Source organism: Trachinotus anak, unplaced genomic scaffold, assembly GCF_046630095.1.
Source record: "Trachinotus anak isolate AG129_WGS33_773 ecotype Australia unplaced genomic scaffold, CSIRO_AGI_Tana_v1 ptg000003l, whole genome shotgun sequence".
Taxonomy (NCBI): domain Eukaryota; kingdom Metazoa; phylum Chordata; class Actinopteri; order Carangiformes; family Carangidae; genus Trachinotus; species Trachinotus anak.
In genome coordinates this window covers 7,495,213-7,517,687 of record NW_027273854.1, presented here as the reverse complement: position 1 = coordinate 7,517,687, position 22,475 = coordinate 7,495,213, and the positions used below count along the sequence as shown (strand labels likewise).

General features: G+C 40.3%; 1 protein-coding gene and 1 long non-coding RNA gene across 2 annotated transcripts in view; one reads left to right on the top strand and one right to left on the bottom strand.

Moving 5' to 3' along the window:
* Positions 1–22,475, bottom strand: part of elfn1a (extracellular leucine-rich repeat and fibronectin type III domain containing 1a) — a 75,822-nt gene that overhangs the window by 41,471 nt on the left and 11,876 nt on the right. The gene's annotated exons all lie outside the window — the stretch shown is intronic.
* The window catches only part of LOC139614046 (uncharacterized), a 127,466-nt gene that overhangs the window by 101,850 nt on the left and 3,141 nt on the right, over positions 1–22,475 (top strand). The window lies entirely within an intron of this gene.

Below are 22,475 nucleotides of genomic sequence, written 5' to 3'. Positions count from 1 at the left end.
CCCCCCCCCCCCCCCCCCCCCCAGGAGGACTGAGTTAGATCATCCTGACTGGTTGAGCACATGCAAATGTTCCAAATGTGATTGTAGTCCTAGAGTTACAATACGTAACAATCATCACCATGGCAACATTTTAATCAGTCCGTTCAATCTGTAAAGTTGCACCTAATGGATCCTGGAGAACAATGAATCCATGAGTGCTGTCAAAGCCAGCAGGATGCATGCTTCCACAAATCGCTCGCTTCCCTAATGACTGCCCATTTGGTGGCTTTCAGTTCATGGTGTCCCATTCGTGCAATCAGTAAATAAGCCTGAAATTTACCAGCTAAGTTAATGATGAGCACTAAATATCCCCTTGAACACTGAGCATTATCAGCATTTGCTTTCGCTTGCTTTTGTGACTGTGAGCGTTCAGGATGCCAGCACACTGGAAAAGCAAATCTGCAGTAACACTGTTGTCACGGTGGGTCATATAAGGTTCAGCTCAGCATGTCAACGGCTGGCAATCAGGACATTCACATATTTAAAAGTATTATTATGTCACATAATCCAGTGGAGTATATACGGATATACGGATACAGGAAAATCAGTTTTTAAAAAAAAGTCATTAACACAATTGGACGTCTGAATGTCTGTTTTCTGGCAATCCACTGAATTAAGTAACTGATTTTTTTCACATATAATGTCAGAAAATAGTCAGAAATCATTTATAGAGCCAATGGTGGTGTTTTCTAATCCTTTGTTTTATCTGAAAAAAAAAAACCCACAAACTTTTATGAAGTGTACTATCATATGTGACAAAGAACAGCTGTAAATCCTAAATAAACCAGGGAATGAATGACTGAAATAAAACAATTATCAAAATAGTTGCTATTAATTTTCTTTTGATCAGTTTGATTAGTCATCAGATCCTTCCAGCTCTACATTAATGCAAAAGATCCTCTAAGTTAAATATTGGCATGAATGAAGCTTCACTGATTTGTGATATTTCCTGCAGCGTCCTCACAGAGACATTCCGCATTAACCACCTGGTAGAAACGGTAAGGCAAAATTTGCCAAAACCGCCAGTACTTCACACTATATCATCATGTCGTCCAAGACTGTGTAACGTGGCTGTTAAAACCTACGTGTGATGTTGCCAACACAACCTCACCTAAAACAACAGCTGTGGTGCAATGTGGGATTGTACTGACTCCACAAATTGTCAGCACACTTGTGTCTTTGTGCCAGTTTCTGCTCAAAACCAATGAAAGACAAAACATTCCCCAAAGCAAACAGGCAACATACTCAGAGGAATATCGAATCAGAAACTGTTTCAAAAATGGAACGACTTCACACCAGGCAGGCGCAGGCTACAGCGTCTTTGAGAAAGAAAGGAAGAGACTGTCAGCTCAGTGCGTTTAACAGCTGATCTGTAGGAAGAGGGCTGTCTTTTCCAGGAGAACTGAGAGAAGACTTTACTTCTGTCGATCCTTCCTTTTACATGAACCCGTTAAACTGCTGAGGCGTGAGGCAGCAAACGGTTGGTGTAAGTCACTTGACTTTTTCCTCAGCACCTGACACACGTCAATCACTGTAATGTGTTGAAGGAGCTCAGGGGGAGGTGGGACCTGCAGTGATGTCCTGTGCTTAGAGTTGTGATTGACTCGTGCCTCAGGTACAGCACTTCTGCCAGGAGGTAAAGAAAAAAAAAAAATGAACACTTTGGTGTGACAGTTTGCTGCTTTTAAGTTTCCCTTTGAGCCTCAGAGGAGGTTTGGTGTTTAATGTAAGGTAAAATTTCACATGGCATGACTGATAACCATGAGAGACTAAGTTCAATCCATTTTCCTGCTTCTACCTTAATGTAAAGCACACACATACAATGAAATTACAAAAAAATACCATACTGAAAACTACATGATCATATATGACCAAACAGACTTTGACTGTGACTATTTAAGCAAGAATATCTCATGTATCACCTTGGATTTTTTAGTACAGCTAATCTGTGGAAATGACTCCAGTAGAATTAGCCACAAAGCCACTGATGTGTCTGTCATTATTTTTCCTATATAGAATACATGTGCAGCATTATGCAGATTATCACATTATCTGTGTTAACACCTAATGAGCAACTGATTATGTCAGACTAACACAGTGTTTGTAGCTGTATGAACTTGTAGATGACAGACACCATGAACCTGCTACATGGAGCTCATGAGCCACCTGTTGAGGAAGCTTGTGAGAATCACAGTCTTTGATTTCCGTTCCTTTCGACGCCAAACCCACACAGGGGTGGACAAAGTCAGAGCTTTAAGGTTACGTGCCACCTCACGGGTGTACCTCAGCTTGTCCGCCTACAGAGAACCTCCAGTTCTCCAGAGGACTGTGCTGAACCTCTCCGACTTGAGAGCTCGCTCTTACAACCTCCACAACGTCTCAGATGAGTCCTCATCCGAGGGTGTAAACGATTCTGGGGGAAAGTTTCATCAGTTGTAACGCTGCCTTAGTCACAGGCCGTCATCCAAAGAAAAACAGCATCAGTAGTTTTAGCAAATACCCCAAAAATTAAGTTTCAAGTAAAAAAGCCCTCAAGAAGCTCTAGGATATGTAGCTCCTGCCTGTTGAGGAAAAGAACAGCGTCAGGTGAGGTTATCATAGAGCAGGTGAATGAATGGGTTGCCGAAGCGTTGAACTTTAACTGCTATTTGTTTCCTGTTTCTGACTGTCAGTCAATGTCGATGTCAGTCATTTCCTCACCATAATCAAGTAGTTATCGGTGTAACCACGACAATGAAGGTCCACTAACTTTAAGAAGATATTTCAACCCTTAACCCTGACCAAGTTGTTTTTGTGTGAAACCTGATCAAACCGTAGCCATGGCATTGTTAGATCAAAAAAGAGTTTTTGAAAATGCAGTGTCATCCTGTCAAGTGTGGCATCAGTAAACGTTAAGTCGTTTCTTTCTGGGGGGTTCCTCCACCTAATTTCTGACATTTAAAAATTTCCTAACACAAATTCAAAGTGTGCACAAAACATACCAACATACTGAAACTATAAAGGAAAAAAAAGAAAAAAAGGAGAGCGAGCAACCACCAGGGCTGTAAACAGGCAGAGTGAGGAGGTGGAAATGGACGAGTGTGACAAGAAGGGGTGAATTGTTTTTCTTAAGAGGCTCAGGCTCAGTGCGTGTAACAGGCTATTAAACATTCTCTCAGACACTGGTGGTCAGTGCACAACTCTCTGTGGTGGGAATCTGTGGAGGCAGGCAGGATAAACAAAGTATGAGAGAGAGCTGCTGTTTTTTTTATGACTGAGGCTGGACAGCCTGGAGGCAGCGGAAGAGAGGAGGCTCAGGCCTAAACTGCATCTTAGACAACACCTGGTGAGCTTATGCAGCTACAGAGCACCTTCAGCCTCTGGCTCAGCACCCCAGTGTGCTTATCGTGCTCTGAAGGGGCTCAGCAACCATCATGCTTTATAGCAGTTCTTTGATATAATGCTTGGCTCCATTTCCAAGTTTGGGTGAAAGTCATGCATGTGAAGAAACCCCAAGCTGTTCAAGATGATGAAGACACAATACAGAGATTGAGCTCTGCTTGGTTGTGGATTTTCTCTCTAATCCTCCCCACAAGACATGTTATAAGGGATTTACCACAGAATTTCAGTGTTACATGTTATTCTGACAAACATTGTAGAAATTCATTTGAATCATTCAGTGTTGAAAAAGAACAGTTTACTCAGCCCGTGTGCTCATACACTATAGTTGCTTTCAATTCTGGTGAGTTAGATGAGAAGTTTGACACCACTCTCATCACTGTATGGTAAATTTGAAGCTTCAGCCAGCAGCTGGTTAGCTTAGCTTAGTACAAAGGCTGGAAACAGGTGGAAACAGCCAGCCTGGCTTTGTCAAAAGGTAACACAATTGGCCTACAAGCACATTTGGAGCCCAAACTAACACATCACAACTTTGGTCTAATCAATACAGAAAACAAAGTGTAAAATCGATCACGATCCTGGGCAATACATGATTAAATGTTTGGATTCTGTTACCTTAGGATAGAGCCAGGCTTGTGGTGTCCCCTCATTACCACCCCTTATGCTAATGCTGACCACATGTAGATCCATATTTCCCATTCCCATCAATTTTCACATCAAATTATCAGCAAAAAGCAAACAGACATAATCAACCAAAATGTTTCTTTAAAGCATCCAGGAAGGTCTGATTACAGTACTTGTAAATATGATTTTTGTATAGCTTTGTTTTGCCATTTAGAGCATCAGAATGATGCAAGACTAAACAATACTGTTATGCTCAACCTTTGTCAGCACTCTGTGGAAAATGAAAACTACTGTAAGATATTAGCTCATTCAGGCACCTGACTGTAGGAGACAGTGAGGTTTGTGCATCTTGGTGTTTTACTGCTGCAATGGTACAGTACTATAAAATCCTATCTGTACAGTGAGCTCATACACTGGGCCTAAGAGTCAGCCTGACCACATTAGGTCAGTGACGACATTAATGAAAGGGTGTTAACCTTGGGGTGGGATGTGCCCAAGGCTGTTTTGAGTATCAACTGGTGTTGATAGCCACTCGAGTCCTTTTCTCCACAAATACCATTCAATAATACTGAAGTTCAGCTATGTAGAGCAAATTCTGAGCATGACAAATAATGGATTTGGGGGATTAGAGGCAAACAAACATGAAAAGAGTCATATGTTCTGAATTTCTAATGCACTAGAGTTATACAATCTCAAGCCCAGTGTGGTAGTATGTGTGTGACCTGGCACAAAGTGAGAAAAAAAGAGCTCTGGACATAGAGCTTTTATGAGCATGTGTTTGATGTGCAACTCGGTGTGTGGCAGAAATCAATTTAGGAAAGATAATTGTTCCTTTCCAAGGGGAGAGGAGGAGGCAATGAAAGATTGAGTCTACATCACTGTACACAAATGGCACTAATGGGGACAATGATCATCTCCAAATGAAGTCAATTACGGGGCTGTTATTCTCACACCTCACAAGGCTTCATGTCTTCATATGGGCACAGCGATTCAGCCAGAGACAGCTGATAAAAAAGTCATTGACCGCATCACGCCAGACTAATAAACTCATATCTGTCCCAACACTTTGACAGTTAAATAGAAACAGATGACAGCTGTTCAGGAAAGCTCAACCAGGGAGGTTGTGGCAGCCGAGAAGTCGATGGGATTACCTGGGGGATTAGGAACTGTAAGCACAATAACAAAATGGCTTGACGAGTAGGACACAATTACTCTGCCATGTTTGAGACAAGCTGATAAAGGCCGGCAATGTGGATGTGAGGGCCTGAGTCGCTGTCATGTCTGAAAATGGGCTCCTGCAGCCCGCTGACGAGAGTGTGGAAACCTAACCCGGAGTATGATTTCACCCAACATCAAGTTTTGGTACTCACAAAACCTCAATGCAACACAATATTGGGTCCAAATGTTAGTGTTATTTTTCATTACTGTTTGATTATTTACCTAAATGAAAATCTGGTTATTATGGCCCAGTGTAAAACACACAAACTCAAGTATTACCTTAAAGTTGTCACAAATGTATTGTTACTTGTACAAACTGATGTCCACACAATATTAAACTGCAAAGGATATACATATTATGAACACTTTGTAACAAGTTGTGACATTATAAGTTCAAACAGAGATTCACAACCATTCCAATTTTGTAGTTTGGGTAAATAAACCAACAGGAATATAAAGAATAACTCTGGGTCATGAGTGGTTATCTATTCATGGGTGAAGGGTGACGTTTACCCATCACTGCATTAATGCTATAATGACACAAAATGGGCCATTTGTGATCCACTAATCTTTAGTGTGAACGTTCCAGATCATTCACGAGACGGTTTTCCAAGGTTATGTTAATCTTTGAACGTACATGCAGTTAGGACTCAGCTTGTATTCCAGATGAAAATGTATTTAGAGTATAGGACGACATCACAAAGTCACATCTTATTTCTTCTGGCATTGAAAAGTCCTCTGACTGTTTGGAAAATTGAAATCCCTCAGGAGAAACCTAAAAATATATCTTCCCTGTATCTACTTAACTCAACATATTGAAAAGTCTGCACATCATTTAGAGTGTAATCAGCCTTCTGCTGAAATTACATTAGATCCCAGACTCCCATCCATGAGACTCTCATCAACTTAACATTAGGCTTGAAATTATGGAAAGCGTTTGTGTAAGGGCCGGCTTCTCTCCTCTGATGAAACCTTTGGCGATGGTTTAGGGAACACCACTGTCACATATCATTTTCTTGGGGTATTAGAAAGTCCAATCACAATCCATAAAGATGAAAAAACTCCCTTTCAAAAGCAGAGAACCTATCCTGAACCGCAGTGTCCTATTGATGCACAGTGCAGAGCTCCTCCTTTGATAATGAATGGGAAGCAGACTTGAATGAATCATAAATAGTTTGCCTGAACTACAGCACAGAGAGCTTTACATTAGCCTGCTAATAAGAAGAGAGAAAATTGATGCGCGTGCTAAGAATAGAATATTTTCTTTACTGCCATGGTCACTTTTTCCATCCCTTAATCAATGTCTTTCTCTACAGAGCTGTCTGTGTATTAGAGGAGCATGCTGGAGATTAGAGCAGAGGTCAGGAAAATCTTTTTTTGCTGCTAATGTTAATAATAGAAAGGTTTAGCAGGTCAAAGTCCTCTAAAACAGGAATAATGTTTTCAAGCGGCACTTTGGTCTTTGCCAGAGATATCTGTTTGAATATTTGAAACTCTGGATCCAGGAGCGTACATTTTCTATTTGTTTTATAAGCCAGGATTCGAACATGTTTTGAGGTAATCCTTATACAGAGGTTTTCATCATTAATACACAGTTTCTATACATTCCGGTTTCATTTCATCATGCACTCTGTGCTGTCGATATCCTGCCAATAATCCAGAAGTCGCTTGTAATTCATCGTCCAGAGAGAATAAGGTGGTCAGCTTGAATTCATGGTTCAAATGGATTCCCACAGTGGGAGGCAGAACCTTACTAAAACACTTCTGCAGTATTGTTCACTTCAGCACTGCCTGACCAGTAACAGCATATGCTTAACAAGAATTATGACTCCTGTTTGTCAGGAGCAAAGAAGGAAGTGGTGTTTCCATCTCCATTTTGCTCAAATTTTAACAATTTTTTCAGGAAATTGGCCAAAGTGATTTAGAGTGTGTTTCCATCCAACACTGCTATGCTAGAATCAGGAGTTGGCTGCAACAAGGCAACCAATTGATGGTGCTAACTGTCCAAGTGGGAGAGATGATGTAATTAAAAGAATGGCAGTCGAACAACAAATGAATGCAAAGGATTTGGAAAATGGGATGGAAATATGACTGAATATTTGCTTCATGTATTCATTTAAAGAACAGTCTCCTCATCTGCACTGATCTGATGTTTTCATATTCGTCCACCAAGTAGTTTAACCCATACCTTCTTATTTTTCTCTAACCACTGACTAAATCTCAGCAAACCTCAACCATACTGACATCATGGCGTTGGCGACCCGCCCAGGTAGATTAAAACCATCCAGGTAGATACAATCACTCAGTTTCAACCTTTTTTCATGCTTTTCAAACTCACTTTCGGCCACACACCTGTCTGAGTTGTGTGTGCTTCCAAAACTGAATAGGGACGAGCTAACCTCCATGATAACCTGCATGTGAGGCATTTAGATCTGTACATCTGTAATTGTAGCTACAGAAAATAACCTGAGTTACACTCTTACCCTCTAAACTGTATGAGACTCTGCATGCGCATTGGTCACACGCCATGCCACCCACCACCACAGGTGAATTCTCAACCTGTGTTAAACACTGGATCATTCCAGAAAATAGTTTTACTTTTCTTGCAGTGATTTGTAACTGTTTTGGAAGGTACAAACAAATGATGCTGTCAGATCACAAAATGCTTTCATGTGTTGTTCTGGAGGATAGTTACAACAATGCATTCTGTCTTTTAATTTGTAGGACCTGTTCGTCCATCCGTATTATTGTTATTTTGCCAAAATATGCATCAACTTGTTGCCATATCTTGGTGAAACATACAGAACTGATTTGATAATTTCCTGAGAAAACTAATATTATTTAAAGTATTATTTAAGTAAATCACAGCTACTATTTGAAGTATAAACTCGAATACTAACCTTTAACAGCCACCTTATTAGTCAACAGCAGAGCTGTAGATATTAAAAAGACAGACTTAAAGAGGAGTATCACTAGATTTTAACAGATGAAGAGAAATATTTTTACATGCAAATAGACATCAATTGTATTCATAAGGCATGGTGGAAACCCTCGTGCATCATAACCTTTGGGAAACGGCCTATTTAAATTTATATATTTCCAATTTCACAAACTAAATGAGCAGAATGTTTTGTTTCTGCTCGGATAACAGCTGAAATAGGACATTCGCTTTGGAATTCGCTGTCAACGAGGTGTGGCGAGAGAGATGAGGTTGAATAGGAGCAGACAGATAGCTTAGCAAGAGGGGTTAGAGAAGAGAGAAGAAAAACAAGGACTGAAAACAAAGGTGAGAGGAGAGACGAGGGACGGGGGCGATAGGGAGAAATGAACAGATGAGGACAGTGAGTGCTGCCAGCTCTGTGTGAGTGCGTGTGTGTGTGTGTGTGTGTGTGTGTGTGTAGCTGGAGGATAATATGGTCACACTGGAGGAACACACATCTCACATCACACTCCACAGGTGGGTCAACAAGGGGCATCTCAAACAGGCAGGCAGGAGCTTATCTTAATTCTGAGAGAGAGAAAATCCAAGATCCCATCCACACTGACTCCCTGTAATCGATGCTGACAGGTAATTCAGAGGAGTGCATGGGATAGCTTACAGCTTGCAGGAGTGGCAGGGCATTTGTGTGGCCTTGGTTGCTACGCTCCGTGCAATCAAAGTGCTTGGCAGTTCTAATACATGTCCAGATGAACACATATTTTAGAGCTAAAGAGCAATTCGGCAGAGTGATAATGAGACAGGAAAGTAAATCTTGAAATTCACAATAAGTTATTTGTCCATCTCTCACTGGCTGTACAGCCCTTTTACATAAAATTATGTGAATATAGGTGCAGTTCCTATTCTATACCAATAGAACTGGGGGATATTATAATTTTATTTTCTGACTGTCAGTGGAAACATAGTGGTATCAGACCTGTCGGGTTTTTTTTTTCCTTGACTGACAGGCTTTTAGCAGAGTCGCTACATATCTTGGCCAGGCATGCTCGAAGTAGTTTCAGAATAGGTTGGGCTGCTCATCAGTTTGTATGTGAGCGGTACTGCTCATGTTTAAGGCAAGGCATGTTGAAGTCCTCCATCTGAAACAACCGTATAGGCCATTTGTAGCTACTCTAGGATAAGACCCATAGGAGCATTCCCACAGCAGCCATACTAAACCCCAGGGGGGCATAAACAGGAAGTATAATGTTACTTTGGATTCAGTGAGTTACACTGTGGACTACAACTTAAAACCATGTTTTTTGGGAGACCATATTTATCTACATTTTGGGAAACTTGCACTATTAGAAGTGTGTTGAATTATTTATCAGCAGTGCCTGTTTGCAGTGTACCCATGGATCACTGGATTACTTTAATACTGAAGAAAACTTATCAGGCAAATTCTGGAGTTTTGGGGACTGTCTCTTTTACTATCACGATTACTATGACGTTTGTGATGATAAAAGTGTGTGTATCATGTCTGTGTGATCAGATTTGCCTGAGTTATGGATCTGACGGGAAGAAGTCTGATTTTTGATGCAAACTGTTGCTGCTATTTGGTGCAGTGGATTAAGATTGTGTAACAGACAGTTCACTGAATTGTCCTTAAATTTGATCATTTTATATGTAATTCTACATGCATTTATTGTTTTGCATTGGTATCAGAATTCGGTAGTTTTATATCATAGATTTCCGTATGCAGCAGTAAAGTACGACTCTACATTGCCTTAGAACACAAAGTACCGCCGGTATAGTGGCTGACACCTCCGTCTCTGTTTCCTCTCCAAGGCTCTCACTGTGCTCTTCAGCAGTCTGAGTCAATAAAAACAATATTAAAAGGTGAGTGGTCCTCCCACTTTTCCATTTAAAACTAATGCTGGTGTTTTGGGGTAAAATCAGATACTGCAGGATATAGAGGCCAAAGCCAGACAAAAAAAAGGAAAAAAAAGGAAAAAAAAACAAAAAAAAAACGGAGGCGAGTGTATATAGGCTAGCAGGGGAAGTGTGATAGCTCATGGCTGTGTATCCAGAGCACATTAAAAAGAGAAGAGTGGCCCGGTCTAGCTGGTTCCTCAAAGCTGCCATTGGCATCTCTCCAGTTTTGTGAGAGGACTTGTTATGTAATTTCCACAAAAGCCTGTTTTCTCATACTTCACTGTTGCTAAAGCCAGTGCGGCTGGCAGTTCACAAAAATCCATGCGGTGAATGAAATAAACCAAAATGAAGCAGTATGTGCACATACAATGGTTTTTGTGAATGTGAACTTGGGTTGAGAAAGATCTAAATCTAAATAAATCTTCAGTGTCTCTTTTGCAGACACCAGCAGTCTTGTGCATGCAATACTATAAAGTGCATTGTTTTGAGTTCCACGTGCAGAGTAAGCTGAGCTGAGATTCTGAGCCATGCATAAAATATAAGATCTTAATTCATAAAGACTCATGAAAAATAAACATTGTATCACATTATAATGTGTTGTTGTTCAAAAACATCCACTTGCAGGAACATACTGGAATCTCTTTTTTGATTCCATATGTTGTTGTGCTTTCATTTTAGTGTTTTAATTCCCGAGAGGTGTCAAGCAGCAACAACAATAAAAATCAATGTGTTGCATCTTTAAGAACAACATGGTTTGTTTGTGCTTCAAAACCAGGAGAGTGTTTTGCACAGCAGCATCCAGCTCTTGCTGTGTATCCTTGTATAAGTGGTTGATCTCATTCATATGTAGCCGCTGAAAAGTTTAAAGCTCCAGCCGGACTCAGAGTAATTACTGGATACAGCGTGAATACAGGCATCGCTGGAGGCCGGTGATACTTCTGCACGTGCAAAAAACTGACATAATGTAAATATTATTATTTAAGTGTAATAATTATTTTATTCTATATTGTAGCATTTTGTTTTCATTTGTCACTTCACAGTAGGGAATAACTAATAACATGGGGGGGTACAGGGAACAACTTATTACGAAGGCCCCCAGACTGAGGACATCGTGGCTGCATGGCACAACACTGGGTCACCGGGATGCCCCATGTGGTCGGGGCCTTGTATGGTTTGTGATGCATATAAATGCAAATGAATCATGGCAGGGCAGTTCAGATTACAGCAGGGGAAGACAGCAGGTTTTCTACAGAAGGATACATGGGAAGAACGAGGGTCTGTTATTTTGTTATTAAAGATCCTTAAGTCAAATTTGAGGATGTGAAAAAAGACAAGACTAAACATAGCACACAAACATAGGGACGATAATGAAAATACGAATGCAAGGCAGGGGTTACCAGTTGCAATTTTTAAGCAGATTAATGATTTGATAGTTAAACAGATTATGAGAAATTGAGGGTTGTAATGAGCTCAAGATAGCAAAACAAAAAATGCTTAATCTTATTATAATTCCTTTCACAGGGATTATAGATTCCTTTAATGACTTCATATTGAATTTCTGGAAAAAAAAAAAAAGATGTAAACACTGAAATGATCAAAATGCCGGCTTTAATGCTACATTATCATACAAGCGTAATAACAGATCACATGGGAAGCTGAATCTTTAGTCTGTCCTTTACAGCCCAAACAGACCCTTTAAGCCCAGGAAAAGAGGCTAACTGACGTCTTCAGTCCTCTGTAGAAACTGTCCACAGGGAAACCTCTCAAAAAACACTTACAGTTCCTGGTTGAAGATTTTCATGAAGCCCATATGATGATGAGGCTCTAATCCGCACTCATGTAAGGTCTGTAATGTATGTAGACCCCCGGACAAAACTACAAGCTTGTGAACTTTGGTGTGTTGTGAATAATTCTGCTGAAAAAACAAAAAAAACTTCTGACGAAAGCTGGGACAAGAGGCCAAAGTCACTTTGTCTCAGGGAGTTCATTTCGACAGAAAACTCTACTGTTAATCACTCACATAGAATGGCATCCAAAGCTCAAATGTCTCTCCCTCATGCAAGGGCCCTTTAAACTTTGGAGCCCCCGCCTCAGTTGAAACCCTGGCTGCAGTCCGAGCTGCAGGGACGAAAGCCAAGATTGCTTGCACAAAACCCCGCTCCAGCCTATCTGCCTTTCCCCACTGATGTATTCAGACACAAAAACTTTAAAAGCTTTGATGTACATGCCGGCCACCAGTGAACGACATATTTTAGGCTTTATTTCATTTTTAACGACTGAAACATCCTGTGCTCTTTGTATGATGGAAGCTGCACTGTGTCATCACTTTGAACACAATTCACATTAAAGATTTATGAATCCCGACACATTTTCTCATTTCCATCAAGCAGGTTTTCACACACAGAATGGTAATGAATGTGGAAAAGATAATATGAAGATATGCTTTGAATTATGTGTGGTCAGTAACATGACCCCGTAAATGAGTCCACTTTGCACAGAAGTCTTATTGTGGTACTGTTACCTACACAGTGTTGGACACAAGATTATGACGTATATTATATAAGTTATAATTGCTGACTGTGTTACCGTTAGGTCTGTAATTTTTAAAAGTACAGTGCTTGCACTTGGGCAGAGTGTTCTCAAGCTTGTAGTTATAGGCCAGAGTCACGTGCATTGATATATTTTTATAAACAGATCAGATCAGAAAATCCTTAAACAGCAAGAATAATGAAAAGTGAAAGACTTAATAGTTTTAATTAAAAGTACAGTGACACAGGCACGTAACACTACGCATAAGCATTTAACTGTGCAAATCAGATTAGACTGAAAAGGATACAGTTAGTCAAGCCTGAACCTCTAATAACAGGATGCAGAGCCTGGCATTCACTCCAGTGGAGACTTCTCCTCATGGTCATATCCACTTCCTCTGATCTGGATTTATACGCTGGTGAAAATGGATTATACTTTTTAATCAGGCTCATATCTTCAAAGACTATCAAGGAAACTTAATTGAAATTTCAACCTCTTTAATGCGTGATTCATGTATTATAATAAAGCTAATTTTTTTTTGCGTTACATGCTGTATTGATGGGTTGTCTCACACACATTTCCAGGAACATGTTTATTCCCATGAATGAACAGAATGTAAGTATCACTAAATGCATAATTTATGATTGAGAGTTGAATATATTACCGATTAATGCAAAGACCCTTTTAGCTCCCGTAAGGATAGGTTTAGTTGTTAAACTCAAATGTATGTATAGTATTATTGTAATTACATGGTTCAGTTTGATGTGCAAGATTAAAAAAAAACTGCTCTTAATGATTTGTAGAAAAAGTTAGCATTACTGTGACAACAGATGTACCTCTTTGAAAACGTTCCTGGAGGAAGGACTGGAGGCGCAACACGGAGGAATGGACAGAGGGACCAAGCTTGTGGCAGATAGGACTGAAGTCAGAACGGGCACACCCACAGGGCTAATAGGCACTCTGGCCCTCATGTGAGGCCCTGTCCTCCAATAAAACATACAATATATACTGTAGTAATAGTTACTGCTCAGGCCTATTCCTGCAGTTCATCCAGCACCCCATGAAGCACTCTGAGGATGTTGAAGAGCATGAGTGGTGTTCGTCTATTTTAATGGTGCAGGGGGTTATACATGCAGCACTGTAGAACATCATGCTGTAAAACTATTAGCTCAAGCCCAGCTGGCTACAGAGTGGAGCAGACATCTTTTACTGATATTCCCTTAAACACTTGTCATATTCCCTGGAGGTGAGCAAATCTACAGCACTGTACCATAATGTACTGTATGTCTGCTTTTAGGAATTTTTCCTCCTTCTGACACCATCTAGTTATAGTCTGTTCCCATAGCGAAGTGTCCTCTGCAGGGAGAATGCACGTACCGGTATTCATCACTCACAGGTCATAGGGTGCTTCTCTCTCTGCATCAAATCAGTGACAAGAGGTTCAACTTCTAAGCCAAGGGAAGGAGAAGAAAACTGCAGGCTCTTCTTTGATTGTTTATGAGCACTGGTACATATTTTCTGCCTGTGCTATGCAAGGATACTGTGTTTTATCAGGTATTTTTCACTGATGTAAATCCTCTCCATGTAGTGCAAGTGAGCCAAGATGTGGATACATGATATAACGTAGTAAGCACTCTGCTCCACCCTTTATTTTCAGGTTATTTCCATGCCCTGACACTATGAAACTCTGAGGACCACTGAAGAGCCATGATTCTGTCCACTACTTCATGTTCATGATGTAGTTACTGTAATGAACAACATGTAAATGAAGCCATAAGTCTCGAAAAGCCTGCAAATTTAAAGTGGTAATTGGCAAGATTCTTTATTCCCTATGTCACTGCAGACTACTCAGTTTAGTACTTATGGTAGACTGTGAATTGGTTTTGCAAACACGTACCTGCATATGAAATGGTGACAATCTCTCAGCCTGTTGATTCACCCATATTCTAGTCAAACACTCAACGAGCAAAAAATACAGAGGTGAGGACCTGTAATGATCACTTATGTTCCACTATGGCACAGTATATACTGTAGGTTGAGCCTGTACAAAGGCTAAAGTAAGGACTATAATTTCAACTTTGACATGCATTAGCAAAACCGTGCATATGGAAGTGGGAAATCACACACACACATCTTAATCAAGCCATACACACACCAGCAAAAACCTCAGCAAAAGCAGCAGAAACTACAGTGAAACATGTAGCTTGTGTAGCTCTTAGTTGTTCTGTGATCTGTTTTCTAATTTTAATAATGCTAACCTTTACATTATAAATGCTATATGTGTTTAAAGGTCACATATTTTACTCTTTTTAGTTTTATCCATCAGAAGATATATTTGTGGTTTTAACTACCACCATCTCAGTGTAGTTATACATCTCCTCTCTCGAGCTTCTCCCTGGAGCTGCAGCAACAACAGGTTGCTGCAGCTCAAGGACCTTTTTCTGAATAAGAAACTAAAGAGAGAGAAACTAAATCCTGCAAGGTTGGATGCTGGGTCCAGGGGGGCCGTGCTGAAGGCATAGCTGAGGGTGTTTACTGTTGTGACGTTGAATACAGGCTGTGCGTTGTGTCTGTGGCACTTTTTTTAGATACTTTTATAGTATCTAAATAGCCCCCTAGACCTAATCAACAGATGCAAACATGCTTCAGTTTCTTTTTGCCAGCAGTTATGTAGCTGGTGGAAATGTGAAGATTGTTGGCACCTGTATTTTGGGTGGGCAGAATCTAAATTCAGACAGGTTAGTGAGAGCATCCAAAGTTTGATTTTTTATTTTATTTTTATGGCACTTCTAAGCCAACAACAGGCCTCTTCCAAGAATCCATCTTCAACAAGGAATGCTGTGCACTATGTAATGCATGTTACATTTGCATTAAACATGTGAAGTGTTTTTCTTGCACATGAATGTGATGTCAGCTACTCGATGTCTAATTTCATTTTTTAATTCATATTTACATTTATTTATTCTATCCTTAGCATCTTTTTTCGTTTTGCTCTCTTGTTGCCTGCGTCTCCTGTTTGATTTTAGCAGCTGTGTTATTTTGCATTTATTTTTCCTCCAACACCTGATTTGCTGTCTCCTGAAAACATGCCTAAACAGCAGCGCTAACTCATCTTGTGGAAGGGTAGAAATCAATTTACTGAAATTGCTAACGCAGAAAACACCTCTATTATTATTTAGCTGCTGCAAATTACCAATCAAAACCTGGCGGGTTGTAATAATTTGGCTCCAGCGGTTTCTTCCTCAGCTTTTGATCAGCGTTCCTGGTAACAATATTACTACTATCAGACAGGCAGTGATGTTAGTCCAGAGGACACTGAGGTTACTTCTAATACTGACTTAGCCACGGGTTGCTTTAAAGAGTTATTTCAAATCTATTATAAATAGGATGTTTTTTTGAAAGAATAAATCACTAACATGTAAACAGTCATGTACGTGTTTGTAGGGATCTGTGTCTAGGCTGTCTTTGGCTTTTAAAATATTTAACCCCAGACACTTACGCCAGGGAGCTTGTCTATGAGCCAGAAAAACATGGCACATTTTTGAATATGCAGTAACCCAATGTGTGGTAAAGTCTCTTGAATATTCAGTGTTCCAGCAAGCTGTAAAAGGTTTTACAGGCTCAGTCAGGATGACTAGCCAATTCCTTCTTGGGAGACATGCGCCTTGAACACCAACTGACATAAACCCACTTCTTAGCAGCAACCTGGGATAAAATCACAGAATATTTTATATATATATAGAGCGGCACCTTTATGGTGAAGCAGGAAGTGAGGAGAGAATATGTGTGTAAAATTGGCTTGATATACCCATGGGAAAAGACAGAGTCTGTCCTCAAATACAAAACACTTTTTGTCCCACAGGCTTTGATTGTTGAGACTCCAACAGTGGGTGTGCAGAAGGCACAATGCGCTTCCTGGTTTGTACAGACAAGAATCCACTGAAAGAACCTAATCTCATGCTTTTCTCCAGTTCCAGTTCATTTTATATTGCACACATTCATCAAATCACAAGAGGCCCTTACTGTACATTTTATTCCTTATGCATAGCTTCGCAGAGAATTCCAAGTGGTCTTACGGAAGAAGTGGGGAAGCATAATTGGCGTACAGGCTTTACACATAATCTCCATATTTATTTGAGGAATAACACCTCACAGGCCTGACAATCTGGCACCCCAGATCCCTTCTCTCTCTCTCTCTCTCTCTCTCTCTCTCTCTCTCTCTCTCTCTCTCTCTCTCTCTCTCTCTCTCTCTCTCTCTCTCTCTCTCTCTCTCTCTCTCTCTCTCTCTCTGTGCTCTGGTCTCACAGTGGGTGATCACCAGGCTGAGCTGATTCGGCCTGAAAGGCAGCGCTGTTTAATGAGCAATGGAGGGCGTGAGTGAAGAGACAACAGGTGGAGCGTCAGATTGATGCGCTGCAGCTGGGGATGGACCGCTTTTCTCGCCAGCTGTCGGCCTTTATAATAATCATTTAAAAAGTACTCTTGCAAAAGTGTCTGTTCTACCAAGACGTTTGACTGTGATTTTATCAGCTGTTGGGAGAAATAAGATGTATTCACAAGATGTTATTCATCTGGCTGTTGTTAAGAGACATCAGCTCTCAACGTGGCAGTCATCCAAGTAAATATTGATATGTTTCTGATTTGCTGCTGCAAGCATCAAGGAAGCTGCCAAGAAAGGTCTTGCATCCGATCTGAATCATGATCTGTAGTATTTGGTAACAGCACTCTCAGAAGTTGGCACAGCACAACACTGACTTCATTGCTCTGGGCAGACCAAACATAGCAATTTTTTCCAGTTGATGTGGCTCGGTTCAGTTATTGCTTTGAAAGTCCACTGTTCTGCCTCGCTTTGTTGCTCTGCAATCAATCTTCTCTATAAAGGAAACAATTCTAGAAAAAGTAACTGCATTGTTTAATCAGTCACAATCGTGGAAACAATAGTAACACAGCAGGGTTCTTTACAAACACTGAGTCTTAATTAATTTATCATGTTAGTTGTTTCAAGGTCTCTTATGCAAGTCATTTTGCGAAGCACTTACACTAAGGCCATTGGAAGACTTCAGTAGATCACGCTCTTTGAATAATTTGCATCATATTAAAGCCGTCTGACAGTGTCAGTGAACACTAAGTCAAGTATGCAGCAACACTCTCCAGAATGAGTGTTATGGTACACTGTGGCCTGCTGCATGGTGTGAATACTGGCACACTTTTAGTATAAGTAGATGCTAGTACGTTTGCTCCAAGTTTGGAAGCAGTTTCTATGGTAACGATGTCCTGTCTTCACTTTCTCACTGACAATCTGTAGCTTTAGCCAGAATCACTGATTAAAAATGAACAAACTCTGTTGTAGCCTGTGCAGAGCCATAGTGTGGAACGTGTTGCACTCTTTAATCGTGACAAGACACATGTGCTTAGGTAAGCAGAGTTGCTTGTCTGGCCAAAACTTAAAAGCTATACACCATCTTGACAGAAGTGCTTAAAGGCTTTTAAGTTGAGAAGTAGAGGTGCATTAGAGGTATTCTGGCAGCTTGCACACCCTGTAAGTCAATAGCGATCAAAAGACGTTTTACTTAATTATTTCCCCACAAAACTCACCTTTGGTCCCCACAATACAACAAACAAGGTCGTCTGCAGGTTGCAAAGGCTGGGCATATGGCTGATGAAATTATTGATGAGTCAAGTTACCCTATTATTTACACCCTGCCCTTCTCAGCTGGTCTTTTAAGCAGCCATCGTCTTCTCTAGCACAGCTTGACTTCCTGAATCCTTTTCTTTGTGAAATTGTAAGAGTCTGGTCCTTTCTCCAAAGCTGAGTTTGAGAACTGATGGTAAGTTTGCTGCTTTATGGCTTTGCTCAAACTTCATTCACTGGAGTTTTGATGATACCATAATAACAGAACTGTTCAAAAATATAAAGTGGGGAGTATAAGTTTGGTTTCCCTGCCATCTTTCAGAAGGCAGAGTCACAGAACTTCAATAGTAAAACAGATGCTGGGATTGTTGTGAGATAAAAGCCTTCTGTTACAACAGCCGCACACTGAGTCAAGAGGCTGTTACTGCAGGAAGAAATCATCACTCACAATCACTTGTCTGGAATTATTCTTCATTCTGAATGAGAATTAAATCTACATGCTGCACTGTATCTCTGATGCAGTGTATAGAAAAAAGAAAGATATGTAAAAGTAACAATACCACACTGTAAAAACTCTCTATTACAGGTAAAAGGCCTTCATTGAAAATGTTATTAGTGAAGTAAAATGGTTAAAATGCATGTAATAACTAAGTAAAAATAAATGGACTGCTTATATAGCGCTTTTGTAGTCTTATTGACCACTCGAGGCACTTTACAATGTGAGCTGCATTTACCCATTCACACACACAGCCATAGAGCGCTTACATCTACACATGGAGCACTTCTACTATTCCCACACTGATGGAACAGCCATCAGAGGCAAGTTGGGGTTTGGTGCCTTTCCCAAGGACATTTCAACATGTGGACTGGCGGAGCCGGGGATCGATGCTTCCTGAGCCACAGCTGTAATTCCCTAACAATCTCCCCGATCTTTACTGTTTTACTGTCATGTATCACAATTTCATTTTTATTATTAGTAATTGATGTATAAGGAGCATTTTAACTCTTGGAGTTAGAGCAATTTTTTACCAATTTTATCTTCACCCGGGTTCACCTTACTAGTAAATGTAGAATAAAAGATATTTTCCCATTGAAACGTAATACAGTCGTATGAAGTAGCATGAAACCAGATTCTCAAGTAGACGTAAAGTAGAATCCAAATTTGTACTTAAGTACAGTAATTGAGTAAATGTACTTTCCACCACTGGAAGGATTCATTTGATGGTCAAAACCTGGAGGATTTAAAAACAAGGACATGGATAGTATCGTCATGTACATTTATGTTATGTCATAATTCTATTTTTTTAGGTGTTTGAAATGTCCTGTCCTGATAACATAAAAAATGATCAAATGTCTGATAAGATGCTTTCTGCTCATGTGAGCTGTTCCATTCCATTACAAGCAGCAGACAAGCTAACATTAAAAACCTTGAACCAAATAAAGAAACAGAAATATAATTCAGTATGAAAGAAGTGATGCAAACACAGTGTTTTTCAACAGATTCCAGTTTGTAATCTGTGGTTTAACCGCACATGCTCCTGTCGTCATTTTCCATAAGTGATTTCAACTGTGTTGTTTTTTGTCTTCACTTCTTCTTGGACCACCTCTAGAGAAAGCTTCTTCTCAGATTGCTCTCTAAGAGAAGTGGTTATAATAACCATCCACACAATGTTAACAATGTTAGTAAGTCGTAAATTCAATCGGAGAGGTCCATAAATTTCTATGATCAGAGGAACATTGTCTGATGTTGGCCAAGGTAACCTTGTTATTTGGGTCAGCTTGATGTTTGGGGGGCTGCCCATCAGCCATCAAGCGCTCACGAGCGTTGCAGTATGTCCTCTATAGAGTTGGCTCAATGGGAAGCAATTGGCCTGCTCAAATCATCCATCAGATGTTTATACGACAACGTGGTTGGCTGCCGTGTGAGGGAAGATTAAGGGATGACCTTCACACAACATCAAAGTGTAGATGAGTCCTGGACTGATCATCTGATTGCTCCTTGTCTTCATGGCTTTCACTTCAGATGATTGTACACTTAAAGAAATGTTTGTTCAGTCGGTGGAGGCAATTGAGTGCACAGCCAAACGGCCCCACAATCAATGCTCTGAGTAAGTAGAGACATTATTCAGCAAGATTGTGAGTTGACTCTTAGTGGCAGAAGTCTTTAAGTTTGTTTTGAACAGTGAAAGGACAGTTCTGGTGAAACTATGATTTTGATGATTTGATGACATCAGACTCAAAGAGAAGAAGAAGGCAGGCAAAGACTGTTGTATGGAGATATTTTGCATTTGATGCGGATCATGGGACCAAAAGCCAGTATGCAAACTGTTCCACTGGGTATTTCAAATGAAGGAGGGAAAAACTCACACTTATCTCAGCAGCTCTGTACACAGAATCCATGTAGTCAACATGTTCATGTCCTGAAATGTTGCTGTTATTGTTTGTGAGTTGCGACAGCTGGATGCTCGCAGCATAAGCTGGCTGCAGTCATTGCAGTTCAGCCTGTTGATATATAACACGGACTTTTTCAGTGAATATTTTCACACCATGGGTCCGTCCTCATGTTAGTCAGTTTAAACTATACTATATAGTGGTGTGACATTACGTGTGCAGCAGCGTCAGTTGTTTTCTGTTTCTTGCTGTAGTGTCGAAATTTGGTATCAAGAATCGTGGAATTTGTGGAACAATAATAATTTTGGAATTATCGTGACTTCCATACTTGTTAGTATCAGAACTTCTGCATGAAGTAACCACAGAGAGACACAAAAGGACCAGAAGGAAACCACTACAAGGAGATCGAAACGTCCTCAAACAGGCACGAAAGGCCACGAAAGAGACAAAGTCATTCAGAATGACCACAGAGAGATGCTAAATGACCACAAAATGACATAAAACAACTATAAAGAGACACAGAAGAACCATTAAAAGACACACATTGTTCTGTGTCTCTTTCCTTTTAGGTTTTTTATTCCTATGAAGGAAGGGTGGGAGTCGGAGGGTGAGGTGGTTGGCTATTTAGAGTAACCAATAGCTATTTATTGATATTGTTTGATATTTAGAATTTTTTTTAATTTGTTAAATTGTCATTCATTTATTACACTGAATAATTGTTATTTATAATGCATAGACATTTTTAATAATTTCCCAAATACCTTAGTATCCCCTGTTCTTTGAATCTGTGCCACAGTCTGGCCCCCCTCAAACAAAGGTCTCTAAACTCAGCCCTGCCCCAGGTGTCATGAGTTATCTTGATACAACTAAAGAAAAGTGCAGCAATTTTGAGGTGTGATTGTGTAAAACCAAGTCATATTATCAAACAAACCGGAAAGTTAGTTTGGGTTTGTTGGTTTGAATGGACTGTGATTGATAAACAGGTTTTCTAACATCGAAAAAAACCTCATCTGTTGGTTGAATGATTTCATTTTGGAGGCGCAGACACTGAAATGGGAAACATACCTGAAAACAGCTTGACTATTTGCAGTTCTGCTCAGTGAACAGCGTGTGTTTCATACTTGGAGAGATGGGTTACTTTAACTAACCAGATTAGAAGTCTCCAGAGTAGTTTTTTTCCTTGCGTTAGGAATCTAATAAATATCTGAGAAGCTGCGAGAATCGATCTGAAAAAATCTGCTTGCTAGGATAAACTACAAAGGTTTGAAAAATATGAAAGAGAAGGAATGTCAACGAACAATATTTTGAGGTATTAGACATTTTTGCCATGCACAGGCGGAGGAATAGCTGATAGCAGAGAGCAGGATGGATGTACTTATGGTCAAAGCATTTAGAGAGCCACACTGTTGCATGCTGGCAATGCTGAAGAAAGGGATGAAAACACATTTTCTTTTTCTGCTTCATGTTTTGCAGAAGCCATTGAACATTTAACATTAGTGCACTGCTGTAGCTGCACCAGCACAGACCGGAGTTTCTCAACATTCATTGGAGAGGAAGGTCATGTATTGATTATCACGTCGCGACTTTTGGTGTCTATTGACCTCAAAGAACCCCCCCCCCCCCCCCCCCCCCCCCCACCCTTCCCGTTTGATGAAAGGCATTTGCTTTCAGTGTAGCACATGGGAGGGGCTTCATTCACTGAGCATGTGTCATCTTTAAAAGCTGCTGGTTTTAAATTTCATAATTGGAAGGAAACGGCAAACAGCCTAATCACGCTGCATTACCAACCAGGGATCTAATCAGCTGCATCTT